An 18005-nucleotide genomic window follows, 5' to 3' on the forward strand; every position below is an offset into this window, starting at 1 on the left:
TGGGAAAGATTGAGGGCAAAAGGAGAAGAGGGCGTCAGAGGATGAGATGGCAGGATGGCATCACCGACTCAATGGACATGAACTTGGACAGACTTCAGGAGTTGGTGAGGACAAGGGAGGCCTGGTGTGCTGTAGTCCATTGGGTGGCAAAGAGTCAGACACAACTGAGCGACTGAGCAACAACAAAGATATATATATATATTTGTGTGCCTGGCTGATCTGGAACTTGTTTAATATTATTCAAGTGTATCTGTACATCTAGTCAAGCAGGGTGATGTAAATTTATTTGTACTAGGTCTGTAATTTTAAATACACTTGAGTATGTATGTGCATAGTATCTGTCATCACTAAGAATGTGCAAATATATCAGTGTCTGTGTGCAGTTATACAAGTGTCACCTGCCAATTTCTCTATTTCTAACTCTTTGAGGCTAAGATATAGATCTATGCACTAAATGTTTTGAAAAAAATCCATAATTTAACCTATATGGTAATGTGTAAATGTAGCTTCCTAGGAATATGCATAAGTGTTTTAATCTAAATCCCTATGTGTTTGTGAGTATTTAGCCACTTCAGCTGAATCTGACTCTGCCACCCCATGGACTATAGCCGGCCAGGCTCCTCTGTCCGTGGGATTTTTCTGGCAAGGATACTGGAGTGGGTTGCCATTACCTCCTCCAAGAGATCTTCCAGACCTAGGGATCAAACCTGCATCTCCTGTGTCTCCTGCATTGCAGGCAGATTCTTTACCTCTGAGCCATCAGGGAAGCTCAGGCAGGCACTCTAAATCTCTATAAGGCTAGGTAAATGTGTTTTTTGAAGTCTTTTTACATTAATTTTAGATAATTCCTCAAGATGAGTCCATACATCAACACACTCCAGTGTGAATATATGTGGGATGCACCTGAATGACATTTTTGTTTCATTTCATTGCTTTTATAAAAAAAATTCTGTAAAAATTGTTCTTTCTTTTCTTTATGTCACTGCCTTGTAGAAATTAGGTAAGAGATTTGGCTACTTGCTTCTTTGTATTGTCTTTTAACTTGTTCTCCTCTGTTCCTATAAACTGATAGTTAACATAGAAGGTTCTAGGCTCAGGCTGTTTTGTTAAGAATACTTCCAGGTGATATGGTGAATCTCCTATCACATCCTATTGTCTCGCTTTAAGTCAAGGCAGTATTGATCAGTGGAGTTAGGATGGTCCTTCCATTATACACGTCTCATCAATCTTTCACCTAATGGCTGTAGTATCTGTTGATGATCACTGCTGGGTTCCATTACTTTATTAAGAGTTACACAATTGTAATTTTCTAATTGTCATTCCTTCTGCATTTGTTCCACATATAGATTTTCCCATGTGAAACCACTTAAACCCTGGAATAACCCCAACTCCCTCATTAGATCTTTTTTAAATGCTGCTGAATTCAATTTGCTGGTATTTTTTTAGAATTTTTTCATCTATATTTATGTGTGAAATGGCCTATAATACAATTGCCCTTCAGTATCTGTGGGGATACTGGTTCCAGGAACCCCATTGATACTAAAATCTGCAAATGTTCAAGCTGCTTATATAAAATAATGCAGTACTGTCTAGCCCCCTCTGTGCAGAGATATAGGGCTTCCAGGTGGCACAGGGGCTAAGACCCTGCCTGCCAATTCAGAAGACACGGATCCAATCTCTGGGCCGGGAAGATCCCCTAGAGAAGGAGATGGCAAGTCATTCCAGTGGATTTCTTGCCTGGGAAATCCCATGAACAGAGGAGCCTGGTGGGCTACAGTCCACAGGGTGGCAAAGAGTCAGACCTGACTGAGCGACTAAGCAACAACCACAGTCCAGAGACGCAGAACCTGCACGTGGGGAGGGCAGGCCGTATTTCTTTCTAATATTGGGCTTTTAAAAAATATTACACCGGCCTCATAGAATGAATTGGGACTATTTCCTCTTCGTCAGTTCTCTAGAATAGTTTGTATAAAGTCTAATGAACTTTCCTTGAAAAGTTCACATTTGCTTGGAAAACATTCTCTGTGGTGAGATAACTACCATTTCTGCCTGTGTAGTATATTAGGAATTACCAGTCTTTCTATTTTTTCCTGGTTTCAGTTTTCATAAGCTATTTTTTAAAGAATATACACATTTTATCCAAATTTCAAATTTATTGACATAAACTGTCATTTTGTATTGTCTTTTGAATTACCTTTTTATTTCTAATATTGTTTTTTTAGTATCTTTCCTCTGTTTTCTTGGTCATTATTGCCAGAGATTATGTCAATTTTATTAGATTTCTCAATGGAACAATTTTTGGCTTTGATGATCCTTTTTACTTAATTGATATCCATTATTCAGTTGTTTTGCTCTAATTTCATAAGCTCCTATTTTGTTACTTTTTATTCTCCCTTCTTTTCAAAACATGGTATTTTAGCTTGTAAATTTGCCTCAAACATAGCAGTTACTCTATTCCTCCTGTTTAATACACAGTATTTTAATTGTCATTCAGTTCTAAGCTTTTTTTTTAATTCCATTTTTATTTCTTCCATGACTTGAAAATGCTTTGAAAGTATGTTTTAAATTTCTAAACATATGAAAATTTCTTTCTTTCTTTAGTATTGATTTCTAAAATGTATTGTATCAAAATGGCATTACCTGGCTCTGAAAAGCACATTGGTGCCTGTGGACCCCTGGTGGGAACAGGACTTCTAAAACAAGAAGGATGTCTGGAAGGCTGTGGTTCAAGGCCATTGTTACTGGTTCTCAACAGGGTCTCTGGACCAAGAGGGCACACAGTTTTGTTTGTTTTTTTTAAATTGAAGATGTTCATGCTCAAGATGAAACTGAATCCTATCTAGACAAGAGACATACTTATGTGTACAAAGCAAAGAACAACACAGTAACTCCCAGTGGAAAACTGAACAAACCCAGAGCAATCTGGGAAAAAGTATTAACAACTCACAATCATGGAAAGTGTCATGGCTCATGCCCAATTCCAAAGGAATTTTCTTGCTAAGGCCATTGGACACAGAATCTTTGTGCTACTGTACCTCTCAAAGACTTAAACTTGCTGAAAAGTAAATAAATAAAAGTGTGGATTTGAAAAAAAAAAAAAAAAAGAGGGCATTATCTGTATACCAGTCCTTCGTATTTTGCTGAAACATGCTTTATACCTAATGTGTGATCAATTTTTGTAAACATTCTCATTGCTTGACAAAACATTTATTTTATATTTCAAAATAATTTTATTTCTCTTTTGATTCTATAAGCAATCAAAAAATGTGTTTTAAAAGATTTTTTAAAATATGATCCATTTTTAAATTCTTTATTGAATTTATTGCAATATTGTTTGATGTTTTGGTTTTTTGGCTATGAGGTATATGGGTTCTTAGCTCCCTAGCCAGGGATCAAACCTTCAGACTCCTGCATTGGAAAGTGAAGCCTTAGCCACTGGACTACCAGGGAAATCCCAAAGGAAATATGTTTAAATAGCTCACCAATATGGGGAGTTTGTCAAATTCTTCCAGTTGTTTTATGAATCTTTGCTTTCTATTTTTGAAGCTACATTATAGGGTACATCCTGTTAAGGACTGTTGTGTCCTCTCGTTAATTAAAAATTTTATCACCTTGTATATAAACTCTCTCCCCCAGTAATGCCTTTTGTTTTAAAGTCTATTTTGTCTGAATAATGTCTGCACTAACATGCAATTACCACACGTTTCTTTTGGTTTATTGTTGTATGATCTACAAATTTTGTCCTTTGACTTTCAGATTTTCTGTATTTTTTAGGTGTGCTGACTGCAAACAGGTTTTAGTTGAATTTTATTTAATTTGATATGATATGACAGTGTTTGTCTGTTAAGTGGTGATTTGTTTCACTATATTTTTCACATTATGATATTTTGCATTATTGATATATTTGTACATTTTCTACCATGTTGTTGCTCTTATTTCTCTTATTTTTATTTTGATTTTTCCTTTTTTCCTGACCTTTAAAAAACTTGATTGAAACTTTATTTTTTATTCTTCTCACTAGATGTTACATATATTACTTCTATTTTTAATGGTTATCCTTAAGAATATACTGTGAACAATGAAGTATAAAATTTATATGTAAACTCGTAATTTGAGGATATTTAAACACTTCAATTGTTATCATTCCAATGTCAATCAACCTAGGCTAAGTTATTCTGTGATTAAAAAAGAAATCAACCTCAAAATATTTATTTTATAGTCTTCAAAGTTTATTTCTTTCTTAAATTACATGTCTGTCATGATTTAGCTAAAGGCCATCCCTTAATATTGTTTGTTAAAAATATTTATTTATTTATTTAACTGCACCAGGTCTTAGTTGCAGCATGCAGGATCTAGTTCCCTGACCTGGGATGGAACCCAGGCCCACTACATGGGGAGCATTGAGTCTTAGCCACTGGACCACCAGGGAAATCTCCCATATCATCTTTATATACTTCACTCAGCTCAGACTGACAGAGCAACTTCCACCTGGGAAATTTTGGTATCCTGCAAGAAGGAAAAGAGAGATTGTCAAAAGTGGATGTGACTGTTAAAATTTCCATTCAGAAATAGCACACATCAATTTGCTCATATTTACCTTACCAAAGGAAAGCAAATGGCCAAGCCCAGCATCAATAGGCTAGATATCTAATTTTATTAAAAGGCTCTATGAATATTTTTAAGATGATGTAATCCAACAGACTCATCAGCCCTCTTCTTATACAGAATCTCCTCATCACCCCTTTCCCAAGAGAAACAACCCCCAACTGCCTGGAAATCACTATATTAAGCTCAAATTTCAGAATCACATGTTATTTTTTTCCTCTCATGCTTTCTATTGGCCAAGAGTCCTGTGAAGCAAAAGGATACATTATACATCCCAAACTCAGCAAACAATAGTGAGACCAGAACTGAATAACCACCATGAACATCCACATTCAGAAAGATGGAGGCTCATATCAATTAGTTTTCCGTGGCCATTCTGAAGTCAAATTGTACAACTATTGCAAGGGTTCCATGCAAGGGGGACGGGGAACATTCCTTGTTTGGGTCCAGGTTCATTGCTTTCTTTAACTCCATGCTCCAGGAAGTCCATGCTCCAATATTTTCCTTAACCACATCTGAAAAGAGCATTGAGGAATAAACCCCCATAAGAGGCTGAGCATCTTTCTCTGCCTATTTCTTGTTCCTGGAGAGTTGGGGACAAGATGGTTCTGAACTTTGATCCATCAGATTCTCTCAGTCAATGCTGGCATTTCTATGACAGTAGGACTCATCAAAAAGTTAGTTGGCTTTTATCTATTTGATTTCACTCAGCTCCATATGCCAATAGTGACAACCCAAATTATTTCTATAGATGAACATCTTAAGTGTGTTGAACTTCTGTGGAAGAACCACACCCTTATTCTCACTTCCCCATCACGTCCAATTTAATAAGTTCTCAAGTGCTATTTTATTCAGAGATTTTTTAATGAAAGGTAGCAGGTCTAAGATTTCATGACCTTGTTCCAAGGTTTAGTTTTTTTGTTTTGTTTTTTTTGTTTTTTCACAAATTTCAATTTATACAAAGGTAGTAAGAATAGTATAAGAAATCCCCAATATCCTTTTCTTAGATTCACGAATTATTCATATTTTGTCACATTCACATTCTCTCTCTCTTTAGATATTTCTTGCTTGCTAGCTTTAGACACACACACACATCATTATTGCTGAACCATCCAAGAGGAACTTGTTTTGATGTTACTGTACTCGAGTATTTCACTGTGTAATGAAGATATATTTTTACATAACCATGGTATAATAGTCAAATTCAGATAATTTAACATTGATGTACTATTCTTATATATCCTCCATGTTCAAGTTTATCCAATTATTCCAATGATGTTATTTGTCTAGTCCGGGATCACAGACTGCATTTAATTGTCATGTGTCTTCCGTGTCCTTTCTTTGTCTTTAATGCCATTATTATTATTTTTGAAGAGTATGAGTCAGTTGTTTGTTGAATATGTATCAGTTTGGGTTTGTCTGTTTAGTCACAGTGCATTCAGTTTGTGCATGTTTATAGAAATGTTGCACATAGGATACTGGGTTCTTCTTAATGCCTTGCCTCAGGGTACTGAGTGCGTGCCTTGCTTTTGGACAAGACTACATGTTAATGGTCTTCATTGTTCAAATAACTGAAGATGAAAAAGAGCTGTTTGTACCTTTCAGTTTGCAATCTTGGAGTTTTTAGGCTCTAGTCCCTTTAAGGCAGCAGTCATTTTACAAGTTCATCTCTTTACTCTAGCATTTTGTCACCTCAAGTCAGTAACACCAAGGCTTGCTACTAGCATTTTGCTCCCAACATCCTTGCCTAAAGCCCTCAGTTCATTTGATATATTACCTGCTTTCCAAGTTGTCAGGGAAGTAGCTTGACCACTTGCTTCACTACTGCATAATGTAGTTACCATCTCTTCAGGACTCACCACCATCTGGCCCTGAAGCCTATGCCATATAAACTATGTTCTCTTGTACTGATAGTTCCTACTACCATTTTCCTTGTCAGTCATCTTAGACAAAGATATGTGGTCATGTGAAAATGGATGATTGTTTCTGCTCTTTGTAGGTTTGCAAATTAGCACCAAGACTATAGAAATAATAGGAGGCTGCTAAAACAGACTCTATAAAAAGTTTATCATTCTAATAAGCAATTCTACTGCTAGGAATCTATCTTGTAAGAAATATCTGAACATATGTACAAAGATACATGAACAAAGATATTTATTTCAGCCTGGGTTGTAACAGTGAAAAACTGAAAAGCACTTAAAGGGCTATCCATAAAGGAATGTTCAATAAATTATGATGCAGTCATACTATGGGATACTTTTGCAGCCATTAAATAGAATGAGCTATGTCTGTAAGTTATGCTATACTACCATCTCTAAAACTAGTGCTCAATGGAAGTATATAAATCAATGGAAATCTATAAAACCTGTAATATAATTCCATTAAATAAAAACAAGTACATACTGCAACATTCTGTGTACATACACATATAGAATGTAAATGTATGGGGGGGAGGGGAAGCTGGAAAGAGCTACATCAAACTGTCAAAACAGGTGTTTCATTCTAAAGAGAAACATAGGGAGTGGTGGGGTGAAGGGTAATGAAGAGGGATTTTAGCATTTTATTCTGGATTTGGCCTCTGTTGTTTAAACTGTCAACTATAAACTGGCACTTACCAAGAGCGTTGCCAACAACTGAACAACAAAGACGTTTGCCACCTGCCTCTATGGAAATTGAACCCCGTGCTGCTATAGCTATTGACCTTCAACAACCCTTGAGGGAGTTTAGGGTAAACTGAGGCACTCTGTGCTCCAAGGAATCTGGTGGGACAGGTCTTTAGATAGTTGATTTTTTAGGAACGATTTTATCTCAATCCTTGTATCTCCTCATATCTAGAGAAGCAGTAAATCCCTTCATGGTGACAGCAGATCCTCATGAATAACAAAAAGCCTTTTATAAAATGAATGCTTTATGGTATTGACTGCCCCTTCGCCAAAACCATATGTATTGACTCCCCCATGACCGCTTTGGAGCATCTCTCAGAGCTATCTGTGATGCTGCCTCCCAGACTGCAGTCCTCATTTTGCCCCAAATAAAACTTAACTCGCAACTCTCAATTTGTACATCCTTTTAACTGACAAAACTTATGTAAAAATATGTGATTGTGCTACTTATGTAAATTAATTGTTGGATAAATAATATAATGTGTAACTCAGTGGCAAGATAAACATCTAAAGGCAATAAGAAGCCTGGGGTAGGAAAGAAAGAAATGTAATGAAGACATGATCACAGTTATCAAATACTGAGGTGTCTCTCAAGGTGAAAAAGTCCTACATTTATTTTGTGCACCCCCAGAGAGCAAGGAGACCTGGGTTCCATCCCTGGGTCAGGAAGATCCCCTGGAAGAGGGAATGGCTACCCACTCCAGTATTCTTGTCTGGAGAATTCCATGGACAGAGGAGCCTGGCGAACTACAGTGCATGGGGTCACAAAGATTTGGACAGGACTGAGTGACTAACACTTTCCCTTTCACATGAGAGCAGGAGGATGGCAAGAAAAAAATCTATTCATCTCTTTGAACTATCTAGGGATGGGATGGACTACTTGTGAGGTATAATGAAACTCCTGGCCTCGGGTATTTCAAGGAGGAAATTCAAGCCCTAACAAAAGTTCGGGTTAAAAAATATGAAATATAGATGGTTTTCCATCTCAGTTTCCAATTTCCATTTTTGATTGATGTTTCTGGGAACCACTACCCGCATTCTGAAATACATTGTTCTTGAACTTTGGTTCCTAGGGAAGTTCACAGGAACACTTGGGTCCTGACTGTTGATTCACCACTTTGAAGTATACTTGAGCTAACAAATTCCCCATGGCCTTCTCTACCAGGAAAAATATCAGCCACACCTAACTACCACCACCCCAAACTCCAGGCTTCTGCAAGAGAAGTGTCATCCCTCAGACCCTCCCATTGAGTTTCAGCCCTCAGGAAAATTTCAATCCTTTGTCCCGCCATTGGTCCTTCTGCAGAGTAAGGGCTCTAGGGGTAAAGGTGGCAGATTACCCTCTATCTTACATCCTCTGGCATGTGGTCAAAGACTAGCTAAAATCTGCTCCCAATCCACTGAACCTCAAACCCACGATTATTTCTCTGCATCTCAGTCAGTCAATTCCACATGCATGATGCTGCTCACATCCTTCGGTTGAACTCTCTGTGCTCATCCCCCAAGGGCTCTCTCCCTCTCCTCCGCCCTCTCTTTCTTACCTTCTCTCTCCTCCATCCCCATCCTATTCTTCTCTCCTCTCTTCTCCCTGTTTCTTTCCCCTCTTTGGTCTCTTACTCAGGCATTATGGTGATGTCGTCTTCCTTCTCATTATCTACCCACAATATTTCCTAATGGGGTATACTTGACCAAGAAAAGAGCACTGTCAGAATTTTAAGCCAGAGAAGACCTTAAAATATCTAGTATTACTTTCTCCTTTGTGCCTTGCACAACCGACCCAGAGCATTTCTCATCAAGTGATGAATATTCAAATCTCAGGTTTGCCTCTTCTCTGGGAAGTCAGACCCTTAAGAAATGAGTGCCAGTGATAAACCACAATGCAGAAGTCCTCACTGGACTGCGGCCCATGGGTCAAAATATTCATCTCCTTCACGTTTGCAAGACTTTGGTAGTGAGTGTATCAGCATCTATACTGAGGATCCACTCACCTGGATGTCTTAGCAGGTGAGTGAGCTCCTGTACTGTCTGATGTGCATCTTTTCTGTGCAGTGTTGTGTAGACATAGACACAGACAGAGATAGCCGCTGTAGATCTGTTTGCCCGATAAGAGAATCTGAGCTTGAGGGAACTACCTCTACTCTATGTGCTTAAGGGTCTCTCCACGCTTTAAAAATGAAGTCAGAACATGGCCAGAATTCATCATCCCATCCTTGCCATTAGCATCCTTTCGGTCTAATGTTCAATTCAGAGATGCAGCTTCTCAGCACTACATGTTATTTTTATGAAGACAGAGCTAACCACTTCTGCATAAACCATAATTCTTCTCCAGTGATGAGGGTGAAGTCTTATTCAAAAGAGTCAATCGTATTTCATGATGGATTTAACCACTTGTCTCACATTATCCCAATTAGAGAGACCTCGCTTGTCACCGAAGATCAAATTTCTTTCATTCTTCTGCAAAGAATATTAACAATGTTGAAAGCTACTACACATTTGATCATAACACCTTATCTTAGAATCATCCTCCTGATGAACTGTCTTCATTGTTGCTTATGAAACTGAGACCTAATTTCCCCCACTGAGCATCCAGAAAACAGATTTGTGGTTTTTAAAATATATTCTTCTTTACTTTAATAAAAGACACAAATATCTCCAAATGTATGCAATAAAGTAATGACAACTTTGAAGAGTAAATAATTTTAAGATCTTAAAAATAAAGTGATCAGAAAAAGAAATGACACATGAACATGTTTTTGGATCACTATGAAGTCCTAGAACAGCATTGTGCCTTTTAAATTGTCTGCATTCTTATTTCAGTTTAGCAGAAGTTTTGCTTTATAGGAATTGTGTTTTTTTAAATGCAAAGCAGTTTGTGATTTTTTAAATCAATATTTCATTTATGATTCATGTTTTGCTAAAATGGATAATGTAATGTCTTAATGGATAGAAATGGATCACTGCAAGGAGGTCAGAAAGCAATGACTGCCATTAATAATACATGTCCTACAAGGTAATTGACAGACAATGAGTAGGCGAGTCACTTGGTTCCTGCACAGGCTTGCTATATGGGATGTATACAGAAATAGCTGCTGATTTTAAGATCAGCACATGTCAGAGAGGCACACACATTTGTGTGCATCTTATCGAGTCTTTGCCCTCAGCAAATACTTTCTCTACTCATTCAAAAACCAAACACAGTTAATTATAGAAGAACTGCATATGATTAGAGAAATCCTGAAAATAAAATGTGCTAGCAGCCCTAATTGCGTGAGGCACTGGGCATGATGTACCTTTGCTAGATGATTACATTTTCTGGGTTTCCTACATACAACTCAAGCGTTTATAGTTTACCCTTCTGACAATGCTCCAGAGTCCAACTTTGAGAAATATGTGCACATGCAAAATAGTATATATATATATATATATATATATATATATATATGCACAAATAACACACTTTATATGAACACATTTTTTATTTATTTACTTTTTTGCCACACTGTGCAGTGTATGTGATCTTAGTTCCCTGACCAAAGGTTGAACCTGGGCGCATTGTGGCGGAAGTGTGGAGTCCTAACTACTGGACTGCTAGGGAAGTGCCTGGACACACATATTTAATATGCACCCTATATACACTCATACTTTCAAAATTATATATATCCACACAGTAAATATGTCTCATTAAATATAACTATCATTGAAATTATGGCTTCCCAGGTAGCTCAGTGGTAAAGAATCTGCCTGCCAATGCGGTAGACACAGAAAACATGAGCTTGATCCCTGGGTCAGGAAGATCTCCTGGAATGGGAAATGGTAACCTGCTCCAGTACTCTTGCCTGGAAAATTCTATGGACAGAGGAGGATGGCAGGCTACAGTCTGTGGGGTTGCAAAGAGTTGGGCATGACTAAGCACACACAACAGAATTGTATATGTAATCACATCACACACAAAATTTTGAATACAAGCCTTAATTGAACTTTATGGAGAGTGTGGCCTCTTCACTGTGAGTAAAACTGCCCTGGCCTCCCTGGAATGGCATGACTCCTTTTTTAAAAAGTCAATATAAATGATTATTTTTTTAAAAAATTGAAGTATAATTGATTTACAATGTTGTATTAGTTTCAGATGTACAGCACAGTGACTCAGTTATGTATCTTTTTCAGATTCCTTTCCCTTATAGCTTATTACAAAATACTAAGTATAGTTCCCTGTGCATATCAAAACAAAACAAACAACCCAATCAAAAACTAGGCAGAAGATATAAACAAACATTTCTCCAAAGAAGGCATAGAGATGGCCAGTGAGCACATTTTAAAAAATGCTCAACATCGCTAATTAGAGAGTAAAAATTACAATGCAGTATCACCTCGCACCAGTCAGAATGGCCATCATCAAAAAAATGTACAAATAATAAATGCTGGAGAGAGTGTGGAGGAAAAGGAACCCTCCTACACTGCTGATGGAAACGTAAGTTGGTACAGCCCATTAAAGAACTTGAAGAGCCAAACCAATGTTCTGTATTCGAGTGTTGTTTCTTCCTGGTATTTAAATTCAGTAATACTCTTCATACTCTGCTGCTATGAAAGTGTGTTGCTTAGTCATGTCCAACTCTTTGTAACCCTATGGACTATAGCCCACCAGGCTACTCTGTTCATGGATTTCTCCAGGCAAGAATACTGGAGTGGGTTGCATGCCCTCCTCCAGGGGATATTCTCGACCCAGGGATCAAACCCAGGTATCCTGCATTGTGGGCAGATTCTTTACCATTTGAGCCACCAGGGAAGCCTGATCACAATTAAACATGCTTCTGGGATGAGCTTTGGATAGAGAGCTATCAAAGAAGGTGGGGTAAACAGGAAGGAAATCCTAAAGGGAGTGAATATATAAGTATAGCTGATTCACTTTGCTGTACAACAGAAACTAACACAACATTTTAAGCAATCATATTCCAATAAAAAGTTAATAATGAAAAGAATTTGGCTCAGGGTTAATTCAACACTCTCTGGTTCACAGCAGAGATCTATAACATATTTCTGTAAAGGGCCAGAAATTTAATATTTTAGGCTTTGTGGGCCATTTAATCTTGGTCACATGTTGTTGTTCCTTGTCTTTGTTTTCAAACACCTTGAAAATGGCACAAGCCACCCTTAGCTTCAAGACTGAACAAAAACAGCTGTAGTTTTCCTACCTGTGGTTTGGAGTGTAAACTCTGAAAGACTGCCTGGGTCCAAAACCTGTCACTTCCTAAGTCAGATACATGTATGTGTAAAACTGAATCACTTTGTTGTACACCTGAAACTAACACAACATTGTTAATCAATCAACTATATTCCAATAAAAATAAAAAGCTGAAAATAATTTTAAAATAAAACTAAAAATATATCTGAATCACTTTGCTATATAGCAGAAATTAACCCAACATTGTAAATCAACTACACTTCAATAAAATAAATTTTAAAACTAACCAGACACTTTAAAACTAAATTTAAAAACTAACAAGCTATGTTACCTTTGGTGAGTTACTTAACTATTCTGTGCCTTAGGAAGATGAGCAGTCGTAATAGCACTTCCCTCATAGGATATGGTGAGGATTTAACAATTTAACACATAGGAAATACTTAGGAGAGCAATAAATTGATGCTCTTATCAATAGGTTTAGGAGGAAGGGTTGGTTTCCCCAGTTGTTCAGGGCCCCAAACTTCCCCATAGAAGCCATAGCAAAATGTCAACCAATTGTTCTTTTCTTATGGCATATAGTGCACGGGAAGGATAAATACTGTCTGCTCAGAGTATTAAAATAGTTCCCATATGCAGAGTGGGACAAAAATAGCTCTTACCTTACAGGGCTGTTTTGCAGAATAAATGGGCTGATGAATATGAATTTGCTCATTATGATGTATAGTCTAGTTATTATTGTGGAAGAGGCCTGATTATAATTACTAATTAGGCAAGAGCTTTTGGCAGAACCTTCTTCTGGGTAATACCCCTGATGTAATATATTTGAAGCATGTGCAGCTGATCCATGCCTCTTCCTCTTTTTCCTTCCACTCTGCATTTTCTTAGATTGAGAGCTGGGTTCTAGTCACCCCTGTGACCTCGACACCCAGTAAAGGACCAAGAGCAGTGCTGTAGCTGAGTAAAAAATATTTTTTAAATGAAATAACTTTATTTTTAAGACACAGTAGGAAGATTTTCACATTTGTGTGCTTGCTTGAGCTTTCTCTTTTTTAGTGACATTTTTAAATCAAAAAACACATGCAGTACAAGATGGCTGTCAGAATAAACACACATGCAACACCCAATATACCTAGTAACTACAGAAGAAATACATGCAAACGAACACACCATCCATGCCCACACTGGAAAACAGGATGAGGCTGACAATCAGACATGTGCTGTGCTTAATTTCTCAGTCATGTCCAACTCTTTGCGACCCCATGGACTGCAGCCTGTGAGGCTCCTCTGTCCATGGGGATTCTCCAGGAAAAAATACTAGAGTGGATTTCCATGCCCTTCTCCAGGGGATCTTCCCAAACCAGGGATTGAACCCAGGTCTCCTGCATTGCAGGTGGATTCTTTACCATCTGAGCCACCAATCAGACCTCACAAAGTTAAAAATAAATAAATAAATAAGGTCAGCATGACACCACCTCAAGGCCTTTGAGCTTGCTCTCCCATCTCTCAAATCCATTTATATAGTTCTATTTCCATGGGCGCGTGTTCAGTTGCTTTAGTCATGTCTGAATCTTTGCGACCCCATGGATTGCAGCCCGCTAGTCTCTTCTGTCCGTGGGAATTCTCCAGGCAAGAATACTGGAGTAGGTTGCCACTTCCTTCTCCAGGGGATCTTCCCGGCTCAGGGATCGAACCCGTTTATCCTGTAGCTCCTGCATTGCAGGTAGATTCTTTACCACTGAGCCATTGGGGAAGCCCTCCCTGTTTAAATATCAAAAAATCAAAAATGAAATGAAATGAAATGAAATAAAAAAGAGAGAGAGAAACTCTAAAGATTCCTGAAAGGAGAAGAGAATATGGGATCCAATAGGAAATGGAAATCATAGGCTCAAGTGTGTGCAGGGAGGATGGTTGAAAAGATGGAGCTGCTCTGGAGGTGCTGCCAGCCCAGAGAGCAGACAGCAGAGGTGTAGATAGGCAGGTGATCTAAGGCGTTCATCTGGATGCTTGTCTGGGATAGCAGAGAAGAGCTGAATGTGTTGGCCACTCTGTTTCATTGCCTTGGGCCAAGCATCACATGACAGGGTGCTAGCATCTGAGAGACAAGACAATATATTGTTCCACTGGCAGCCTTAGGAGGATTGGGGAGCTCCTCTTCCCAAAGGAATCGTGACTGGAAGGACATCCCACTCATACAAGATCTAAGACCACTTTATTTGGATGTGGAAAGTAAACCATCTGTGGTTCCTATCTGAATGCATTATGAAAGTGTATCCTTCAACAAAGCAAAATTATTATTTGGAATATACAAAGATATTTGTTTCAAAAAGAAATTAAAAATCTCAGTGGAAACATGGGCAGAAGTTATGAACAGGTAGTCCTGTTTCTAAAAATGAAATACAAATGACCAATGAATGCATGGCAAGATGCCCAGCTTCCCCAGTAAGGAGGAAATACCAATTAGAACCAAGAAATGCAATTTTGTACTCATCAGAGTAACAAACTCGTATAAAATTTGGATGATGTTGCAAAGAAATGAATATTTTTATTTATCACTTTTGTGAATGTAAATTTTCATAGCTACTCCACAGTCCAATGTTGGCAATGTCTTATTAGAATGAAACAGTGAATATTCTCTGTGACTCAGCAACTCCCTCGGTTTTGACCTTAGAGATACACTTGCAGGTGCCCAATGTGAAAGTTCAAGCAAGTTCATTCCAGCAGTGTTGGAGCAGATAAGACCAGTAACAAATGTAAACACTGGAATAAATGCACCACAGTACATCCTGACTCTGCAGGGCTTATAAGGAAATGGTCTCAGACCTATGTGCGTGAAGGTGGGAAGTTCTTCAGACGTATTATTAAGTGAGGAAAATAGAATTCATGGAACAAGAAGTATAGTATAACATGATTTAGGTATAAGAGCAAACTCTCCATACAAAATGTAAAGAGAAAGAGATAGAGAGTGAGAGAGAGGACAGGAGGGGTGGGGAGTGGAGGGGGTGTTAGAATTTGATTTAAATTTAAAAATAAATCATTTTTAAGTGAATTAAGTCAGAAAGACAAAGATGAATACTACATGTCACTTATAAGTGGAATCTGAAGTATGACACAAATGAACCTATCTATGAAACAGAAACAAAATCAGGGACTAGTGGTTGCCAAGGGGGAAGGGAGTGGAAGAGGGTAGAAAGGGAGCTTGGGATGAACAGAGGCAAATCATTACATACAAAGAGATAAATGGCAAAGTCCTACTGTACAGCACAGGGAACTATTTTCAATATCCTGTGATAAACCATAATGGAAAAGAATATGAAAGAAGAATGTGTACATATACATTCTTATATATATAACTGAATCACTTTGTGGTGCAGCAGTAATTAACACAACATTGCAATTCAACTATAGGTCAATAAAAATTAAATTGTCTAGAAAAATGGTATAGATGATCTTATTTGCAAAACAGAAACACAGATGTATAGAACAAACGTATGGACACCATGTGGGGAAAGGGGATGGGGATGTGAGATGAATTGGGAGATTGGAGTTGACATATATACTTTACTGTGTATAAAAGAGATAACTAATGAGAACCTACTGTATACCACAGGAAGCGCTCCTTGGTGCTCTGTGGTGACCTAAATGACAGAGAAATCCAAAAAAGAGGGGCCATGTGTATGCATATAGCTGACTTGCTTTGCTGTACATCAGAAACTAACACAACATTGTCATTCAACTACACACCAATAAAGAAATAAATTTAAAAATAGTTTTCATAGTGTAATATGGCCTCAAGATAGACAACTGAAAAACACAAAGAGAAAGGAAACATCTCTAATCTCGTTCCACAGAGAAAACCCCATTGAGCATTTTGCTGTATAGTCTTTTAGTCAGTTTTCTATGTAGGTACAGGTTGAATTGGAAATGTTGATCTGCTGGGGAAATTCTTATTTTGGAGGGAAAAATATACTCAGGTTAGTGAATAGAGGCAGAGGAAATTGTGTGAACCTGGAGCATTCAGGGGAACACATGTGGATCGCCAACACCTTGTGGAGAAAGAGGAAACAATAGGAACACAACTGGAAAATGTTCCCAGTCCAGGGAACTTGGGGAGCGGGTAAGGCTGAGATTCATGGAGTCAAAGGGGACGGTGCAGAGAATGCTGATGTTTAGTTGCTCAGTCGTATTGCAACGCTTTTCGAACCCATGGACTGCAGTATGCCAGGCTTCCCTGACCTCCCAGAGCTTGTTCAAACTCAAGTCCATTGACTCAGTGACGCCATCCAACCATCTCAGTCTCTGTGGCTCCCTTCTCCTCTTGCCCTCCATCCTTCCCAGAAATAGGGTCTTTTCCAATGAGTCAGCTCTTTGCATCAGGTGGCCAAAGTACTGAGTGCCCCCAAAGTGCGCATGCATCCTCTGTTCACTCCATCAATGCCATTTATAATAATAAAACTATGAGAACAATCAGATATAATTGGAGCAATCAATTATAACACCTGAACAGGTGTTTGGCAGAGTTTGTGCTGCAGATAACATGAGATTCAGAGCCAAAAAATTGGAACAGGAAATACAAGGGTTAAATCTAGTAACTCTAGACCCTGCATGTGTAAGAATCTGAGCCAAGTTTGATTTTCTATGTCCAAGAAACATTGCCTATTTCAACACTGTTTTCAAATTTGTCATAGGAGTTTTTCATAGTATCTTCTTATAATTTTCAAACCTTTTCTGTATCTCTGTGTTCATGTTTCATGTTATTTGCACCTCATGTTTCTTGATCCTATTTGCCTAAGGTTTTTCTGTTTTATGAGTCATTTCAAAGTTTTCAGTTTTGCTGATCAAATCATTTCTTGGGAAGGAGAAATCTTTTTCATGAACTTCAGCTTTTATCTCAACTATTTCCTTCTTTCCAATTTTCCCACCCACTAATGAGATTTTTTTGGATTTCCTCCTTACCACATTGCCTGTGTGTTGCCCAGAGGTGGCAGGGCATATGGTTAGTAAAAAATGACAATGAATGAGAAAACGTCTTGGTCCCTAGAAACACGGAGAAGGGCTTTCCATAGAAACAAGTGGAAGTCAGAGAGACCCTGACAATGTCTAGTCTAGGAGGGAGCTGACTGAATGAGGGGTGGGGCTTGTCATAACATCTCAGATCAGAGGAATAACCTTCAGAAGGGAACTTAGATAGATCAGGTGGTCAGCCGTTAAATCAGGTGGAGGAAAATATTTGTGGTTATCTGCTGAGACTTTCCAGCCCCCAAACTATTCACAGAAATCTTAATATCAATTATTTTGATGATTACATTTACTAAGAATGCTCTTGTACTAAGAGTAAATCAAAATTTCCAAGAGCTCCAAATGTAACACCCAGAGGCACAAGGAGACCAAGTTAGTAATTCTGGAGAGCAAGAAGTCTATGCTCAGTCGAATCCAGTCTGTCTTCCTTTGAGTTTTTTATTAGTTTAACGTTAGTCATTGTTGCTGTTTAGTTACTAAGTCCTGTCCAACTCTTTTGAGGCCCCCTGGACTATAGTCCACCAGGCTCCTCTGTCCATAGG

The sequence above is a fragment of the Odocoileus virginianus genome, chromosome 16 (assembly GCF_023699985.2).
Source record: "Odocoileus virginianus isolate 20LAN1187 ecotype Illinois chromosome 16, Ovbor_1.2, whole genome shotgun sequence".
Lineage (NCBI taxonomy): Eukaryota > Metazoa > Chordata > Mammalia > Artiodactyla > Cervidae > Odocoileus > Odocoileus virginianus.